Below are 18,930 nucleotides of genomic sequence, written 5' to 3'. Positions count from 1 at the left end.
AAAAGCAGGCATTAAAGTACCAACCCGCAAAGGGACCTCGTAATAAGGTGGTAAGGGTTTACCGGTACCGGTGCCCTTACCGGTACCGGTAAACCTTTACCGTACTACGTGTAATGAGGCCCCATGTCTTTTTATACTGCTAGCCTTTTAAGCATGCAGGAATCCTGAAACCGAACAGCATTGCAAATGTAAAGTGATGTTATTCAGTAACCCATGTTGATGAACATTTATTTTGAAATTTCTGTAAAGTAAAATATTGTGATTTCAGTTTTCCCAACCAAATTGTGTGAGTTATTTATGTAGAGAGAATGTTATTTTGCTGAGCCACGGATAAAGTGGTGTGTGACATTTTAGTGTGATTTTCTAATACCTATCATCCAAATAAATACAAATATATTCCCTGTACACCGTACTGGTTCTTGGCTCATTGGTAGCTCAGGGTGAGGGATCCAAGGGGTATGATGTGCATCAGAAATAGGGCTGAATAAAGAATTGACATTAAACTGTACATTTTGTTACACCTAGATTGGGGAGGGAAGGAACTCCCTTTGGCGACGGTGGCCTCTCAATAAACCACTGCAACTTAGATCTAGTCAGTAATCCCTTTACCCTCTCAGACATTGGAGAATGCAATACTTAGGATAAGGCAGCATGTTGTTGCCCTCAGGCAAATTCTTTGGTTCATTGCCTTTTCAAATAACACAAGGAGCAGCCTGTGCAGTGACAGCGAGGCTGGCATACTAATCAGGGCTCAAATCTAGGGTACGCATCGGTGGACAGAGTCCCCCCACTTTTTTCAGGAGTCCTCCAACTTTTTTCAGAGGGCCCCTTGATATGCTAATTTCTGGTGACACCACATTAAATTGGTATGGTGATGAGTCCCCCCACTTTTTATTTATTACTTGACCCCTGCTACTTTTGCTGGTGGTTGTATTGTATCACTTGTAATACATATGATTTGCATCTAGCTTGAAAGTAATAGATCCAGACAACGAGGAAAAATAAATGCTTGACAAAAATGCAGACTGCAAAATACATATAATTGCAACTGGTCAAACTATAACCATTAATCTTTACAAAAAAATGCATGTAGTTCTGGGACCAGACCCGTGCAATACAAAATTGACCCTTACCCAATGTTAAAAATATATGCTGAAAATGATGCAGTCTGGACGTGTTATGATTTGTTCGAATGGAAAAGATTTAAAAATACGTTTAAAAAATCAATTACGCACTGCTGTCTGTGGCATATAGAGATTATTCTGCTTTTTGAGGATTATGAACAGAAGACATGTGCAATTCCACGATGAAACAAAAAGTTTGGGACACAGGATCTGAAAGCAACACCTGCATCCTTGCTAAATACAATAAAGGCTACGCTCTGCAGGAACAATTCCAAACATATGAACTACACTTCAGTGCCCATTTCGCTAGACACGACGACATATACCCAATTAGTGAACTCATTTAAAAGAAGTCATAGAACTTCCCATGCTCCTAAACAAGCCAACGCAGGCTCGACAACCTCAAGGTCCTCTCCCCATTGACCTGTCTAGATCAAGCCTCATGGCCAAACGTTCCCTCTTGAACCTCCTGGGGCCTTGGATTGCACAAAGCCTTGTTTTCCGGCCAACTTAAAAATATGCAACCTGCTGGTCCTCTCGGACCTCTCCGGTCCCGCAGGCCCGATTATTTGCTCCAGAAGACTGAACAAATCTTACCGCTCATTTTAATCCTCTTGAATAGCTTGCACCAGAGATTCTCCTTGCTTCATGGACAGGTCGCCCGATGTCATTTCCCACTGGCTAATCAGCTGGCTGGCATCATATGTCATTCCCAGCAGTTCATGTATCTATTGCCAAGAGCCATACTGGAGGAGGAAGGTGTCTCTATGCCAACGCAAGACCGTTTTCCCAGCAGCATATGTATACTGCAATAGATAGAAGGAGTACGAAATTACCCAGACTCATAGGTTTTTGTTTGTCATCTGCACAGTTTAGGGTGAGGGGCTGCCTAGCCTCGCTTGTTCAAGGGTCTGTCTGTAGGGAGTACGTTAGTAAACATGCTGACAAGGAACCTTCCTGCAAAGTGCTTTGTGGCCGCACCTGTGACCGCAGAGGTCTCCCTTGCTACCCCTGTGGCCCCGCTTTCTACCCCTAAACAAATGTTTTAATGGAAGCTCCTGGGCTGTGGCCAACGAAATGTGGCTCTTTGTTTCTGGAGTGGCTGGCTTTTTTTGTTCAGGCCTGGAACAGTACAAGGGGTTCCCCAACTGTGAGCAGTGACCCTAAATAAGAAAAAATGGGACTAGCAAATATGTTGTCTTCCTGGAATTCGATACAATAATTGCGAGACTCATTACTGGTTTATTTCAGACACACTTTCAGGGCGAGCCACTGATTTAGTCTGTTCTTAACCACCTCAAATTTACAATGCAGACAAAAACTTTCAAAAAGCATGTAGAGTAGAATAATCATCCATTTTAGACTATGGGCCTCATTACAAGTTTGCTGGTCCGGAAACAACGCTGCAGGTAAGCTTACCGGCACCTTTGTTTCCAGACCGGCAAACTACCCGTCTGCTGGCGGGTGCCATTTCTCCCGCCAGGTCTGACCCTGGCGGGCAGAGTGGCACCCGCCAGCAGACTTTGACGGAAGCACCGGCACTGTTGCACACAGTGCCGGTGCTTCTGTCCTCCCCAATCCCATTGAGTCCTATGGGACTCGATGGGAATGGGGAGTTAACAATTGCCGCCGCCTGACCTACCGGGCCGCCAGGGCTGCAATATCCCGGTTATTCCAGCAAGTCAGGTGGTGGTAATTCATCACGAATCTGGCGGCAGCCTGTCGGTTTTACCAGCACGGCTACCGCCAGAATCGTAATGAGGCCCATGTATTTTGCTTTTCGCAAGTTGCAATTATAGCATGTTTTTTTCTGCTGTTGTTTCTGTTACAATCATCACAAGGTATTCCATCTCGGTGTCCTCGGTCACTTGACAAAATCCTTGTGCCTGAAAGCTTGTGTACAGTGTAGAAAGGTTTGACCATAGCAGATAAAGGGATCCTTGATTTCATTGTGCCACAATTAATGTTTTTGTAATGTTTCTACTTTTCCTATCTCCACTGCATTCTGTTCAGGGTGTTTTTTTGCATGTATGAGGTAACGAGTGCCCAGAGCGCTGGGTGCCATGTGAGAGCGCTGCTTTCCATGCGCTACTCTAAAATATTTAATACACAGTTATGAACCCTCCCAATGGTATGTATTTTGCCAACCTCTGAAGCCTGAAAGGTATATCCATGCCGGCGTGACAAGTGGCCAACTTTACACCAGACCAGCAGATTAACTGGCCTGCTGTTAAATCTCAGTTACCAGTTTAACGGTATCCACTACATAGTGTTCATTTGCTTGCTAATTTTGAAAGCATTCGATAATGTAATCGATTATTTTACTGTAGCAGGCGAGATAGCTCATTGGGTTGAGTGGTCGCTGCTGCAATGTGTGTTATTTGCAGGTTCGAATCCCGGCACAACCAACTTAGCCTTTTATCCTTCTGAGGTTGATAAATGAGTTCCAACACAGGATGGGTGATAGTGTATGTATATTTGTTAATATGGGCATATACACACTAATATTAAGGATACATATAGTGATCCATTCTTTTATGAAATGTATATCACATTAAAGTGATTTCATAACCATTTTTTTCATAGTGTACTTAGGAACATTTAATGCCACTTCCTGTTTTATCAAGGGGTGAACTGTCATGTTCCACCACTTCCGGTGATGTCACTTTGGGTGGGGTCAAATGACATTCCTTCCTGTGATGTCATCAGTGGTCAAGGCTTGTGTAATGTCTCTTCCCCTACCCCAGGCATTTTGGTGAAATGATGTTCCTGCTACACCCTGCAGCTTTACGTGCCTCCATAATTTTTTGTTTACATATTTTGCATATTAACGATGAAGCAAACTCATAGGCCTACCACAATCAACCCAACCTCTTACTGTCAGCTTCAGGAAACCCTGTATCCTTCCTGCTGTGCATTTCAGTAAACCGGAAGTTGTACAACTATGCTTCTCTTTAAAATTACATATGGCCTCTGGGATTTGAATTTTGACCGTTGCCTTTTCATTTTAAAACCTTATTTATATTTCGGTATCGAGCACTGAACATGTGCATCATTGTTGCCTCAGGCCTTGACTGTAGCCTCATTTTTACTGAGTGTTGCAGTATGAAATATTGGCACCTCTGATAAAGGCGGTTGTGAAAGTGGTCTCACAAGACAAAAGTACACATTTGTTTTAGTACTTCTTGAGAATTTGACATGAATGGTAATGTGTGGGTTGACCCCCTCAGTTTTCAATGGGCATCCTAACCTTTCGGTAGAAATCGGTAGAAATCTACCGTTTGGCTAGCTATGCCCTTATGTTTCTATTATGTAATTTTATGAATAATTGTGGCTAAGAGTTGTCTTTATTGTAAACAAATAAAGCCTATAAAAAAAATCTATGACCCTTGCCGAGACAATCATTAGAAACGTGGCTGTCACTAGGCCAATGTTTGAACAGCACATGTCCATTAAAAAATAGGTTTAGTTGTGCAAAATCAGAAAACACGTGCGAATATCTGCGGATGGGCACTGTCAGGGTTTCTTCAGTGCATTTCTGCGGGATAGAAGCCAGACACTCAGAGCAAACAACACGCAACTCGTTCGTGTTATAACACACACATGTCTGTTCTATTTGTTGTGACACCTTTTCATGGGAACGCTATACCGAATATGGACATTAATATGCACATTATATATGCTGAGCGACATAATTATTCTAGTAATAAAGAAGGTGTCAAAGAAAAATAACTGTGAAAAGTCAAACGAAAAAAGTGAGATGCAAATGAATTTCACAGAGTTTTGATAACTTCACTCCTTCTTGCAAATCACCCTTTCAATTAACAACCCTGCGACTTTTTATATCAAAGAACAATGGTTATTGTCATTTCTCCATGTCTTCGGGGCTGGGTCTCTTTTTTTCTACAGACTGCAGGTTGTGTAAGTGAAAAAAGATCCCTATTTTACATTATCAGGATACTGAAAGTCACTGAGGAGTTAGGTGGTCCTGCAACTCCTCAGTGACCCAGTCAGATATTTATCTCCTTAAATCCATGGTGAGGTCACCCCCATTTTATACTAGTTCTCGTGCTCACTTTCACACAAGTGGCCACGAAATCCGAGGTGTAGCCAGGATTGTCTAACAAGCGGGGCCAGAACCTAATGTAGTTGAGACCACAGTAGTGACATTGACGCGCTGCTGAGTGGGCATTTACAGATGTTACGCGGGCCTTGCCGCTCAGGCCATACCCTGTCTACGCCTCTGACGCTAATTGGGGCCACAACGTCTGTAGTATGTTTTTGGGAGAGGGTGGGGTTTATCAGTGGATGTCACCACCATGCACAGCATCACATAGTGGGTGGCCTTTTCCCAATCTTGTGGTTACCTCAGCCTAACCCTTAAAACTAGGCAGGACTCCTTGCCATCCCATGTAGTCTATCTCCCCAGGAGGGAGTCCCCACTCAGCTCTGGATATATAAAGTCCTTATCTGATGCCAACAGAGGATGTTACGTGGGCAGGGCAACCCTAGCATGCGCCATGCTATCCCGGCCCTGTTCCCATATGGCACTCTCTTAGTAACCAAGTCATCAGTGGAGGGGGGGAAATACATGGATTCGAAGACCCATTGTGGGCCTGCCTAAAATCAGGTAGATTCAGCAGCAGTAGTAGCATGTCTCGGTGAGATATGATGCGTGTGGATTGGTGCCTATGGAAACTCTCCCCGTTGTTTGGACATTTTGGTCCCACGTCCCAGAAGGCAGTAAGGCAAATGTCCATCTGCCTTGCTAAGCTACTGCCCCCCTGGCAGGGACTGGTGGATATGGACAGTGTGAATATAAAGGGGTGGCCACGCCCTTTTTCCTGTCTGGTCAGGTGGGGTGGGATAATGTTGTTATCCCACTTCCCCCGAACATTGCCTCGTGGAACAGGCATTGAACGTGTGTTACAGCACAGGATAAAGCACTCTTCAGCAAGGTACCTTGTGCCTCTGAGCAATCTGGGAGTGCTAGGAAGGACCTTTGATTCAACATCTAAGTGCAGCAAAGATCAGCTAAAATGGATAATGCTAAAGATCACAGACATGAATTTAAAACACGGTAACAAGGCATTTGATTACATCCATTCGGGTGAGTTTGCCACAGTTCACCAGTGAAATTACAATAGATATTGCCGTATGTGCCAGAACGTCGATGAATTAGAAACTGTTAGGCATGTTTTAACCTCATGTCCTCAAAGACGAAATAATTATATGTTGTATTATGGTCGATTCGTCCATACTATGGATTATGTACAATCAGAGGAATTTTGGAGATGGTGCCTGAATGTGCAATCTGAGGCTGTTTATATTGCTTTATATAGAGTATGGAAAACAATTCCGTCTAGAAATAATGTTTTTAATACAAATTGGCTATGGACATGTTACAATGAACTAAGGAAATGTTCAGTAGCCTTTTAAGTATTAAAAGGAGAATTGTTGTATATTATGTTTTATTGTATGAATGATTGAGGATCTGTTTTTCTATTTTCTGTAATTAACTAATTTAAGATAGTATGTATGAATGTAAAAGTTGTAAAGTTTTATGAACTGAAAAACAACTTAATAAATATATAAATTACATAATAAACTACATTAATAAAAGCAAACCTTTCAAATTGAACGAAAAACATTCAGTTTAATGGAGAACATTATTACAAAAACATACACTCACTGCAATTTACCAGTTAAAGTTACGAATGCAACTATTGCCCATCTCTGACCATGCACTGCTCATGACATCAGCCATGAGATCTCGGATAACAACCCTTTGGTTGCACGCCTGGTACCAGTGACTCTGGCTGCAGTGCCTAAATGCCATTGGCTACGTCTTTGGGCGCTTTGCTGTCACAGTGGCCATGCTTACAGCCCCAGCAAAGAATAGCATTCGCTGTGTCCTGCATGTGCCACTCTGTTCTCCACTTTGGCTTCTGGCCCTTGGCTGTTTGCAGTGACGCTGCCTTGAGAACCCACAGGGAGTGGCCTGGGAACATGCATTGGACACAATGACCCAGTCACACTTTACTACAGGGCATGGCCTATAAGAACCCCCTCTGGACACTGCCCTAAGGGCATGACGTTTGGATGTGCCCTAGGCACAGTGCAGGTTCTGCATGAAGGGCCGACACCCTGCTATGACTCTGCCAGCTATGCACACAAGGCGCACTGGTTGGAATTTAGCACCTCTGGATGAGTCAGAACTTGAATAAAGTTAATGGGCCTCATTACAAGGTTGCCGGTTTGGTAACAGCAGTACCTGTAAACTTGTTGGTACCATTGTTACCGGACCGGCAAACTACGAGTTCGGCTCGTGGGTGCCTTTCTGCCTGCCACATCTGACCTGGTGGGCAGACCGGCACCCACGAGCAGACTTCGACGGATGCATCGCCACCATTCATGAATGGTGCCGGTGCATCCGGCCTCCCCATTGCCCATTGAGTCCAATGGCACTCAAATGGGAATGGGGAGTAACAATTACTGGCACCCGGCAATGGGGATTTACCGGGTCCGCCGGGGCTGGAATGCCCCTGTAAGTCCTCATTGCAGGGTGCTGGTAAATTCATGACTCTACTCTATTTACCGGCATTGCTACTGCCGGACTCATAATGAGGCCCAATGTCTTACCAGTGCAGTTGCTGTCACCCTAAATATGAACAGACATGCACATGTATCTATAGCCGATCCCTCAATGGCCAAACACATGTTATCTCCCCCCAAGAGATCCTATTCAGCCTCTTTGAGGCATGTTGTAAACCCCCGGGTCTGGGTGTGGCCACCACGGGTCTTGCAATATGCTTTCCTCCAAAGTGTTTGCCCATCGTGGTCTGTTGAACTGGATCAGTGAAGCCGAGGAAGGCTGCCCAGCTCAAGTGCTAATACTAGCATCCACAACTCACATGCTCGGGTTTGGAGTCCTGAGACTCTGCCAAGAGAAGAAACATACATTGGGGGTCATTCCGAGGTTGGAGGTAAGGGATTACCAGCGCCTGTAAGGGCACCGATGGCGGTAATCCCTTACCTCCGTATTCTGAGTTCCCTTTGCGGGTCCCTCTTTACCTCCTGCTTTTAGCAGGAGTAAATTACGGGACCCGCAAAGTGACCTTGGAGTAAATTACGGCACCGTAATTTACGGTGCCGTAATTACCTCCTTCCCCATTCCCATTGAGCCCTATGGGGGCAGAAATGGGGATGGGAAGGGCTATGGTGAATGGGGAATTACCGGTCCATCCAACCTTGGAATGGACCGGTAATTACTCCATTCACCATGCTGGTATTCCATGGAGTAAATAGCTCCATGGTTGCCAACCATGGAGCTATTTACTCCATGGTGTAGTCCTAACTCGGAATGAGGGCCATTATCTGGTCTCAGATTTAGCCCGAAAAAGAAGAGATATGCATTTAGAACGGTCGTTAACGTATTGTTTCAAATGAATGGTGCACTTCCATTGTGTTTGGGCTGCAGTTCAGAACAAAACAAAAAAACTTTGCTACGGAAATTTCATTTGGATTTGAAACATTTTGGGGCCACACAAAATCTTGTTCTCATTGACGGAGAAACATAAATCGTTCCATAAAACTGTAGTTCAGAGAAAAAGAGAGAGAGAGAGAGAGAGAGAGGAAGAGAGAGAGCGGGGGGGGGTGAGAGGGCAAGTCAAAGAGAGATAGCACAAGGAGAGGCAGTGATTTAGGCATAGAGGAAGAGAGAAGGTGGGAGAGACAGAGAGAGAGAGGAAGATAGCAAGAGGCAGAAAAAGAGAGCCAGAGACAGAAAGGAAGTCAGAGAGAGATAGAGAAAGAAAGAGAGGCAGCGAGACAGGCACAGAGGAAGAGAAAAGAAGGGAGAGACAGAGAGGCAGGGAGATAGAGAGAGAGAGAGAGAGAGAGAGAGAGAGAGGCAGGGAGAGAGAGAGCAAGAGAGAGAGAGGGAAAGTCGAAGAGAGATAGCACAAGGAGAGTCATTGATTTAGGCACAGAGGACGAGAGAAGGTGGGGGGAGAGAGAGAGAGGAAGAGATAGGAAGATAGCAAGAGACAGAGACAAAGAGCTAGACAGAGACAGAGAGGCAGTCAGAGACAGATAGAGAAAGAAGGAGAGGCAGTGAGACAGGCACAGAGGAAGAGAAAAGACGGGAGAGACAGAGAGGCAGGGAGAGAGAGAAAGAGAGAGAGAGAGACAGACAGACAGAGACAGAGACAGAGAGAGAGAGGCAGGGAGAGAGAGAACAAGAGAGAGAGGGAAAGTCGAAGAGAGATAGTGCAAGGAGAGTCAGTGATTTAGGCACAGAGGAAGAGAGAAGGTGGGAGAGACTGAGAGAGAGAGAGGAGAGGCAGTGAGACAGGCACAGAGGAAGAGAAAATGATGGAGAGACAGAGAGGCAGGAAGAGAGAGAGAGAGAGAGAGGCGGGGAGAGAGGCAGGGAGAGAGCGAGAGAGCGAGGAACGGAGAGGGCAAGTCGAAGGGAGATAGTGCAAGGAGAGGCAGTGATTTAGACACAGAGGAAGAGAGACGGTGGGGGAGACAGAGAGAGAGAGAGGGAGAGAGAGAAAGAGAGAGATAGATAGCAAGGGACAGAGAAAGAGAGCCAGACATAGAGGAGTCAGAGAGAGATAGAGAAAGAAGGAGAGTCAGTGATTTAGGCACAGAGGACGAGAGAAGGTGGTGGAGAGAGAGAGAGAGAGAGAGAGAGAGAGAGAGAGAGAGAGAGAGAGAGAGAGAGAGAGGTTACTCCTCTGTGAAAGCCCATAAGAATAATGAAGAAATGCCTAAAGGCAAACAACATCTGTAATTAAACATAATTTGAAATCAGTCGGCATTACAAATAACCCACAATCTAAAAATGCAATGGTTTAAAATAAACCGTAATTTCGAATAAACTACAATCTGAAATGAACCATCATCTGAACTAAACCTTCTTCTTAAATATGCCATAATAGGCCTCCCGCTTAAACAAACCCCTAGCTAAAAACAAAACACATTTCCTCAGTGTCCCTTATTTAATTTCTGTGTCATACTTTCATGTGGTAAATGTGGACTGTTTCTTATTAGATCAAGCAAGCTTTTCTTTACTTTCTAATGAATGAAGACAGATGCCTTTGGCCCTCATGCTTCACAAACAGGCACTATAATGTGGGTGTAGTCCAAACAAATACATTCATGTATCTAAGTGTATTCCAGTAGAATTCTAGTTTAAAAATAATAGGCAAACATCCATATGTATTGCCTGACTATGCCAGTGTTTTATAAATTAATGTTTTGCAACATCAGGCCACATAAAGAGTTTGGTGCCCAAAAGCGTCTACTGTTACCACCACTTGGTCCCCTGGATTTACTACGGGATTCTGAGCAGCCGCACAGTGGTATTAGTCCGTATTTTTGGACTCCTTTTTTTGGAGTCCATAGGATTCCATGGGCACTGTTTGTGGATTCACTACAAAGGGTTAATTTTGTAGGTAAATCCAACTAGTTCTGGGGGTAACCATTCTCCCTTACTTTCAAAACTCGTAGTACAGCGCTGCAGTAACACCGTGATAAAGTGGCGCTAATGTAATTGGTGCCACTTTGGCACCTTTTTATCCCGTACCGCCACACTCACCAATGAGGCCCTTTTCAAATAAACAGGTTTGACTTAATACAAGACTCCCATTGCAAACTATTCATATTTTTGATATCAAGTAGGAAGGTAGTTGATAAAGTAGGTCGCTTTCTGGACAACCTTTGGCAACGTGACATAGAGTATCTCAATAGGATATCAATAAAGCTTGTGAGTGATTTTGTGTTTTATTGCTAGGCAAATAGATGCCCTGGCATAAACCCTTCACATACAGAATTCATTCTAAAGTACCTACATTTAATCAAACCTCATCTGGATGTTGGTGAGGCAGCCATGTTGGAATGGGCTAACCTGGGTAATGTGATTTGATGTTTGGGATTGTCAAAACATATATATATATATTTTCTATATGACTGTGATGCAGATGGTTCTGTACTGTTTTCAACTCCTCTAACCCTTCATCTCATGAGAGAGAACAACATTATTACTGGACTGAATAAATCAAATACAGGTGTCAATATCTGAAGGATCTAAGTTGAATCCGATCCCTCATTACTAATCCTGAAGCATGTTAGACCAGTTCTTTGTGGAACATTTTAAGCGAAATAGTGCAATTAGCATTACAGCAACAATTGTCCTAGTGAAATAGACTATTCTTTCTGTACTTGGAGCCCTCCCCCTGCTACCCTCAGCATCCCGCTACAATCAGACCCTGCTACCCCTCCGCATCCTGCTACAATCAGAAGTCTCTACGAAGGACCACAAGGCTGCCCGCAAAGAAGCCACTGCTACCAGAAGGCTCTGCTGAGCCTGCAACAACCTGATGGGGCACTAGCAATACAAAAGGGAATTGCCCCACCAAGCCGGATGGCGCAGCCGGCCAGTAGTGAAGGCCGAAATTACTCTCTTCCGCTTTCCTCTGTGACCGCCGATGCCTGACAAATTATGCATGTGATCAGGTCCATAAGCGCTGCTACGATCAGCCCACTGCACGTTCTGGTGAAGGTAAGTGCGCATCAGGCATTAGGCTCAATAATCCTGCTCGCACCTGTTCGTCTTTCTATGTGGTCTTTCTATGTCGTGAGCTATTCAATAAGCTTAACATGTGCCGCTACAATCCCTCCAATGGTGGCCACCCCCTTCACAATCCTTTCTGCACAGAGTCTGTATCCACCAAGCCTGCTCTCATGACGTGTCCTGTGGCAGCGTTTCCTCCTACCTTTGCTGGCCCCGCTCTCCCGGTGAAGGAAACACAGCTCCCATGGCATATCCCCATGTCCAAACTCTTTTGACGGCCTCGACCTGGCCACAGAGAGCACAGACAAAACATGCTGCGCAGGCATGTCTCGCATCCTTAGCCAGTGCCTATACATCCCTGATGCCGGATACGCTGCCCACACACTGCCAAGGCACTTTTAGTGAAAATGCCAATCAGAGAACAGGGTGTCCCATTGAAGATGAGGTCTAGACCCCATGCTTACATGAATACCTGCCTCACTTCTAAGAATGCTTATGCAGACATCTTCGCCTCATACCCACCCACCATCACACAGCGAAACAGCACACTGTGCATCACAACTACCTGTGCCCCAACCCCACTGAGCCATTGAGAGGAGATATAGCAAACTTGGTGAATGCACTGCCCCCACCAGGTCTGTGCTTCTTATCAGCTGCTCATTGCTTAAGATGGACACTGGTACCTTGCTAAAACTAAATCTCTGCCACAATCCAGCATTTACTCTGACTACTACTCCGGAATCCAAGGCTGCTCTACTCACACCCACAATCCTGCTACAGCTACTACCTCTCGCCCCCTGAGTGCCATTACACCACCTAAAGCACACATGTCACTGCTCAAAGGGGCCCTGATTAACGCAAAATCCATCCCCGCTCATGCACTGAATATATGTGACCTAATCACTACACTAGACCTTGACTTCCTAGCTATTACCGAATCCTGGCTACATGCTGCCTCTGGCCCAGCCGTGACCTTATCACTCCCGCATAGGAACATTCACAGAAGTGACAGGCCTGAATCCAGAGGAGGTGGGGTAGCACTTGTAATGGTTTTATTACACAGCACACTCCAGCCAGGGACTTCTTCCACTGACAACGAATGTGGCACACTATAAAAACGCTTTCTATTTTTATTGGGATCCTGGATTATTGGTTTGTGTAGCCCCAAACCTGTCTCACACCCACCTTAACAAACACCCTGTATCACAATGGACCTGTAAAGAGGCCGGAGTGGAACAATAAAAGATTTTCTACATTTTCTCGTTCAATGAAAAATCAGAGTAAATCAGAAAATTGGGCCGCAACCACCGGTGTTGTGGCAATACAACTGCAAAGATCCCCACAATACAGTTAATTCAAACTCCTAAGAAAATATACCAAAATCTTTAATAGCAAACATAAGCAAAATCGCTTTTTACAAATAACAGATTGCATTCATTTTAAGCACTCCCCCAGCAAAACCCACCCCCAAACTTCTACTAACTAAATTCTTTGTGGATGGAAGGCAGTGGCAAGGAGTCACAATAAAGAGGAAAAAAAATGAATTTAGAATTCAGCCCACCACCCCCACATGGGAGACCAGACAAGAAATTGAAAACCTTATTTGTGAGCAAAATGGCATAATCGGATTACACTTGCTACTTGCGCAGCAGTTTACCACTGTGATGGGATAGCTAGGACAGAAATTTGTGTTACTACACTCGAGTGATAAGGAAGCTTACAGGGCACCAAGGCAATGTGAACACAGATAAGAAAATCAATTTTGGGAAAAACAGAATGCAAAAGAAAACACTTGCGGAAGATGACAATTATTTTCTACACAGGGCATTTAATGACAGGCAGCCATAGAAAGGGCTGGCCTGTCAAAATCGAAAATTGGGTTTCAGGAAAAGCAAAAGAGGCACAGAACAGACAGGATTCTGATAGAAAGGGGTTATTCTTAATGGGATTGCAGTGTGGCTTTTTCTATGCAATGAATGCAAATCAGAGTTGGCAGGAAATCACAATGCACAGGCAAATATGTTTTTTGTTAAACAAAGACTATTTCTGTTGAGACTATATTTTAATGGCTATAATTATTTTAAAAAAAGGCACTTGACATGAGGTGGTTGATTTCAAATGACAACCAGCTCACCGTGAATCTCTTTATAGGGGAATGAATTGATTTAATTGCAAAATGATTCTAAGGATTTAACAGGTTATGGAAGGACTTATCAAAGGAATACACTAACATAGATACGGTAAGACAGATTTGTCTATGGAAAGGTGAACAGATTATACTGTTAATTTGGGATTTTGAAGGGGAATGCAATAGGGTGCAAGGGTCAAAAGAGCGGGATATGCAATTTGGGGACTGGGTGATGTGATATTGCACAGGTGCCTGGGCAGCGGGCCAAGGGATATGGTCACTGGGACAGCTGGGCCAAGAGATCTGGTCACTGGGACAGCTGGGCGCTCCTGGGTGGGATGCTGGACAGCTAGGCAAGGTGTGGTCACTGTGGACAGCTGGATGGGATGCTGGACAGCTGGATTGGAATACAGAACAGCTAGGCAGGGGATCTGCGATCTGGTCACTGGGCTCTCCTTTATGATATCAGCTGCCTTTCCTCCTTTCTCCCTGGATTCTTGTGTATGCCTGGATCTGGATGGGTGGATCTGCCTGGATGGAGGAATCTCTGCTTTCCTGGATCTTGAATGAATTTGAGAGTGGATTTCCTTGAGTTTCTCTGTATCCCCCTTATATACCCAAAATTACATCATCGGTTTACAATCTGGGGGAAGTACTCTGGAATTCTTCCCATCCTGGGATAGGCCAGCCTACTGGTCCTCCCTCCTCCCCTGGGGCCGATTAGTTCAGGGGAAATGACACAATTTATGTGTGTGCATTTCTGACCATTCTTTGTCTCACAAAGCTACTTTTTACCAAAAATGAGTTATGGAGCAACACTTCAAATTTATACTAGTCACCATCATAAGAAGCCGATATGCGGATTCCGTATGTCACAGGGAATCGGACAGTCCGACCACCGACTCTGTGCGAGGTCGCATCGCCCTTTGGCACAATTTTGCCATTTTTATGAAAAGCATAATATTAAAAATTCTGCCAATGGCTACACATATGCCGACTAACATTTCACATCTTTTCACCAAGTTTCATGTCTGTGCCATTTATAATTCACCCTTAAATGTGTTTTTCATGCCATTTCAATTCACCAAGTGCTAGAAACATGCACTTGGTCTCTTTCTGTGTGTCTAAAAACCAGCTGAAATACTGGCATAATGTAAAATATGTGTTTTTTCAGGATACTGGGAGAAATGTCAAAGTTCTTTAAAGTCAAGGGGCTGGATTAGTCACATGTGTGGGAGGTCCCACAAACCCCCACAGCCCCTGTCTTGGCGTGGCTTTGAACAAAGGGCTTTTATGATGCCCCTTTGAAGTTCTTACAGTTCCCACTTCAGAGGGGATGCTGGAGGAAATTGCACCTCTCGTTCCTGCACCAGCCCTACTGGGTTTCTGTGTTCCTTACTGCAGGGATACCGGCAAGTCTAGTAGGGCAGTGAATTTACACACTCTTAGCCTTTTCATTTGCCCTTTTGGGCTGGTTCCCTTATGAATGCAACTTTTTCCGTGGGAGGCAGAGCATCCTTGAAGTCAGTGCCTTGGCCAAAAACCAGTTCCACTGGTTTCTGAGTTTTTCTACGGAAGCTAAGACTTGTGGGATAAATATAGTGTACATTTGTATAGCAAACCCCCACCCACAGATTCAATCCCATTTCAGTGCGAGCACAGACTGTCATTTGACATTTCACTTTTAAACAGCATTTTACAGATTTGCAACAGAGCAGTTTTTACAGGTGTGCTCATTTTCTTTCATTTCACGTTTACAAATGCGGTTTCTGCAGACCACAGTTTAATTTCAATTAATCTTCTGGGGCTTTTACATATATGGATGGTTTATGAACACAGAAGGATGCTGCACAGGATTGCCTTGATATTTTATATGGCAAAAGAAATACCACGTTATTTCTTTGACTTACTGCAATTTTTAGCATCATGGTTCGCAGCAAAAGGAAACAAAAGCCGTGTTGAGGGAAAAACATAATTCTTTGTTCTTCCAGTACTTTATCTGCACAGCAATGCCGTTCTTGAAATATATTGCCTCACTTATTGTCAATTAGAAGAAATAAACACGCAGGGGTGTGTTTCCATGAAGCGCACACTTTGTATTGTTTTAAAATGAGATCACAAATAATTGCAAAGCCGTCTTGAATGATGGTTATTTTCTGATAATTTAACTGAAATGATGCAAATGCAGAGCCATTCTTTGGGTGGCAGTGTTGAAAGCTCGCCACACATGTGCCAAGTAGACAACAGCACAGCCGTTGTCATGGCATGAGGTTTTTTGTTGTAGGGGAGTTCTGCTTTGGGCCTTAAATGTACCCCACACACTGATCTCAAAAGACTCCCTGGTAATTAGGCAATGTAATATTATAAAGAAGGGAAACTATGATCTGCTCACTGTTTAAACTCTCTAACTCGCCCACAGAATCCCTATACCTCCATATTGTATATCACCCACCTGGGCCACTTGTAACCTTTGAAGAAGCCCTCCTATTCTCCTTTGGTTACAGTATATGAAACCTAGCACATGATCTATCCTCTTAGGAGACTTCAATGTGGGTGTCAATGAGCCCTCAGATCTGAATGCGGCCTCCATGGCTAATTAATTCAGTGCCCTAGGCTTTACCTATTGTGTCAGCACTCCTGCCCATGTGAAAGGACACACACTAGACTGGATAGCTGACCTTAACTGTCAGGTTGCTGTCAGCGCTATCACCCCCTGCCCATGGTCCGACCACTACATTGTGACTTATACTATCTCTCCCTCCCTGGCCACCAACCTTGGCCTCGCAAACTTACTAAAGACAATATCGCCCCCCTACTGGAGGCACTCCAACCAAAACACCTCCTCCACCTCTCAGAGGAAACCAGTGCACAGGCCAACCTCTACTTGAAGACACTGACAAATGCGGTTGACACAGTGGCTCCGCTCGCACCTCATAAGCCCAAGCCTGATGGCCATATTAACTCTTAGTTCACCAATTACCAACAAGTGCTTAGAGTGCAAAAACGATAGGAAGAATCAAACTGTAAAAACTCCCCCTTAGACAACAACAAACTGCTGTTATGAGTCTTAAGGCAAAACAAACAAGCTATCATCTTAGATAAATCTGCTTCTTGCCACCACAGAGTCGCCAATGCAAAGTGAAATACTAAAAAGCTATTCACTCTACTTCGGGAGTTGAAAACACCAGCCACCCCACCACCAAACTACACTAAATACGAAGCATGGTGCACAAACATCTAAAAATCCATGCTAGACAAAATTCACTCCCTACATAAGAAAATACATGCCAAATAAGCTCTACTTAAAAACATGTCTCCACCGGCACCCACCAACAGACCTTCAACCCTTAGGCCCTATACCGCCCTGCGTTTCACTTCCACAATGTTTCTGAAACTGAGAATGCAGCAATCCTCAAGAGCCTGAAACCATCCAGGTGTAAAGGGGACATCTGCCCTTCCACCACCAGCAGGGATTGTGCTGAAGCTCTGACTCCCTTTATCACAAGCTTCATCAATGCCTCTTTCGCCTCAGGCTCAGTCCCTGCTTGCCTGAAGGAAGCCTGGGTCCACCCACTAATCAAAAAACCTATGCTAGACCCCCTAACCTCAAACAACTACTGTACAATCACAACAGTCCCCTTCCTACTAAAAATCCTTGACAGGGCGGCATACATGCAAATCCAGCGTTACCTTGAAAGGAACTACATCTTAGGAATGCATCAATGGGATTTCCGACCAAGCTTTAGAACAGATTTGGCCCTGTTATACTTACAAAACTAGTTTGATGCAATCAGAGATGAGGGACAGCCATCCCTCCTTCTCCTGGGCCTTTCGGCCACTTTTGACTTGGTCGACCACAAAATCCTTTGCCACCACTTGACATCCGCTACCAACTTCTCGCAGAGTGTTTGTTGAAATGGCTTGTACCCCCCCAACACCCATCTTGTGCCGAGTGCCCCAAGGTACCTATTTCTCCCCCACCCTCTACAATATATTCACCAAACCCCTCTTTACCTTCTGGACTCCATCAGCATATTATACACAAACTATAACGATGACACCCAAATCCTCCTACCCCTTTCTGACAACTATAATGAAGACTTGCTCACTTTAAACACAACTTACATGACCATCCAGGATCGGATGGCTACAAACGGCCTCTGTCTGAATGATGAGAAGACAGAAATCCTGATGTTGGGGCTGCCAGCAGTAAACAAGTAACTACATTTACTGTATTCCACCTTCAACATTGATGACCTCCAGATCCCGGTCTCCTCCTCGGTGAAGACATTGGAGTCTATCTTGATGCTACACTTTCCTTGACATGCCAGGTAAACATTATTGCTTCTTCCACAGCCTACACTGCTAAGATGATCAACACTTCCATGCCATTTCTATCCTCAAAAAGCTGCCTCACCATTGCTAGAGCTATCATTGGGTCGAGGCTTGATTACTGCAATGCTCTCTTTGCTGGCGCTTCCTCACACAATATACGGAAGCTCCAGGTGATCAGAAAAAGGCCCTTAACATTCCCAAACGAGAACACATCTCAATGGTCAGAAAAGATGCCCAATGGCTGCAAATCCGAGAAGAATTATCTTCAAGACATTATCCATTACACATAGAAGCCTATCAAATTCAGTGCCTCCTTACCTATCACAGAAGTTCATGAAAGACCAGTCATCTAGGCCAGTGAGACTAGCATTCGCACATCGGCTCATCCAGCCAAAGTTCCAGCTAGGCAAAGGTGGCTGTAGAAGTTTCTGCACTTTTGGCAGCTGGACAATGGAACTCTCTTCCTCCCAGCTTGAGAGCTGAACAATCCAACTGGGCCTTCAGAAAAGCATTAAAACATGTCTGTTCGATTAGGCCACTGAGAGCCGGTTTCCCCGCCGTTCCGTTCTTGACCTTCATTTGTGTGTAACTGGTTGTAACAGCACCTCGATGGCTTAGGGTTTTTGCGTGCTTTATAAATGTACAAATAAATAAATGCATTTCTGCGACATTGCAATGTTTTCCCTAGTCTGGGTTGTTTGCGCAAGTGTCAACATGCAATCAAAGAATATGGGCCTGATTCATAGATTTTGTAGCGC

This window comes from Ambystoma mexicanum, chromosome 5p (assembly GCF_040938575.1).
Source record: "Ambystoma mexicanum isolate Mex_15411 chromosome 5p, UKY_AmexF1_1, whole genome shotgun sequence".
Taxonomy (NCBI): Eukaryota; Metazoa; Chordata; class Amphibia; order Caudata; family Ambystomatidae; genus Ambystoma; species Ambystoma mexicanum.
This window is presented reverse-complemented; position numbering follows the sequence as displayed.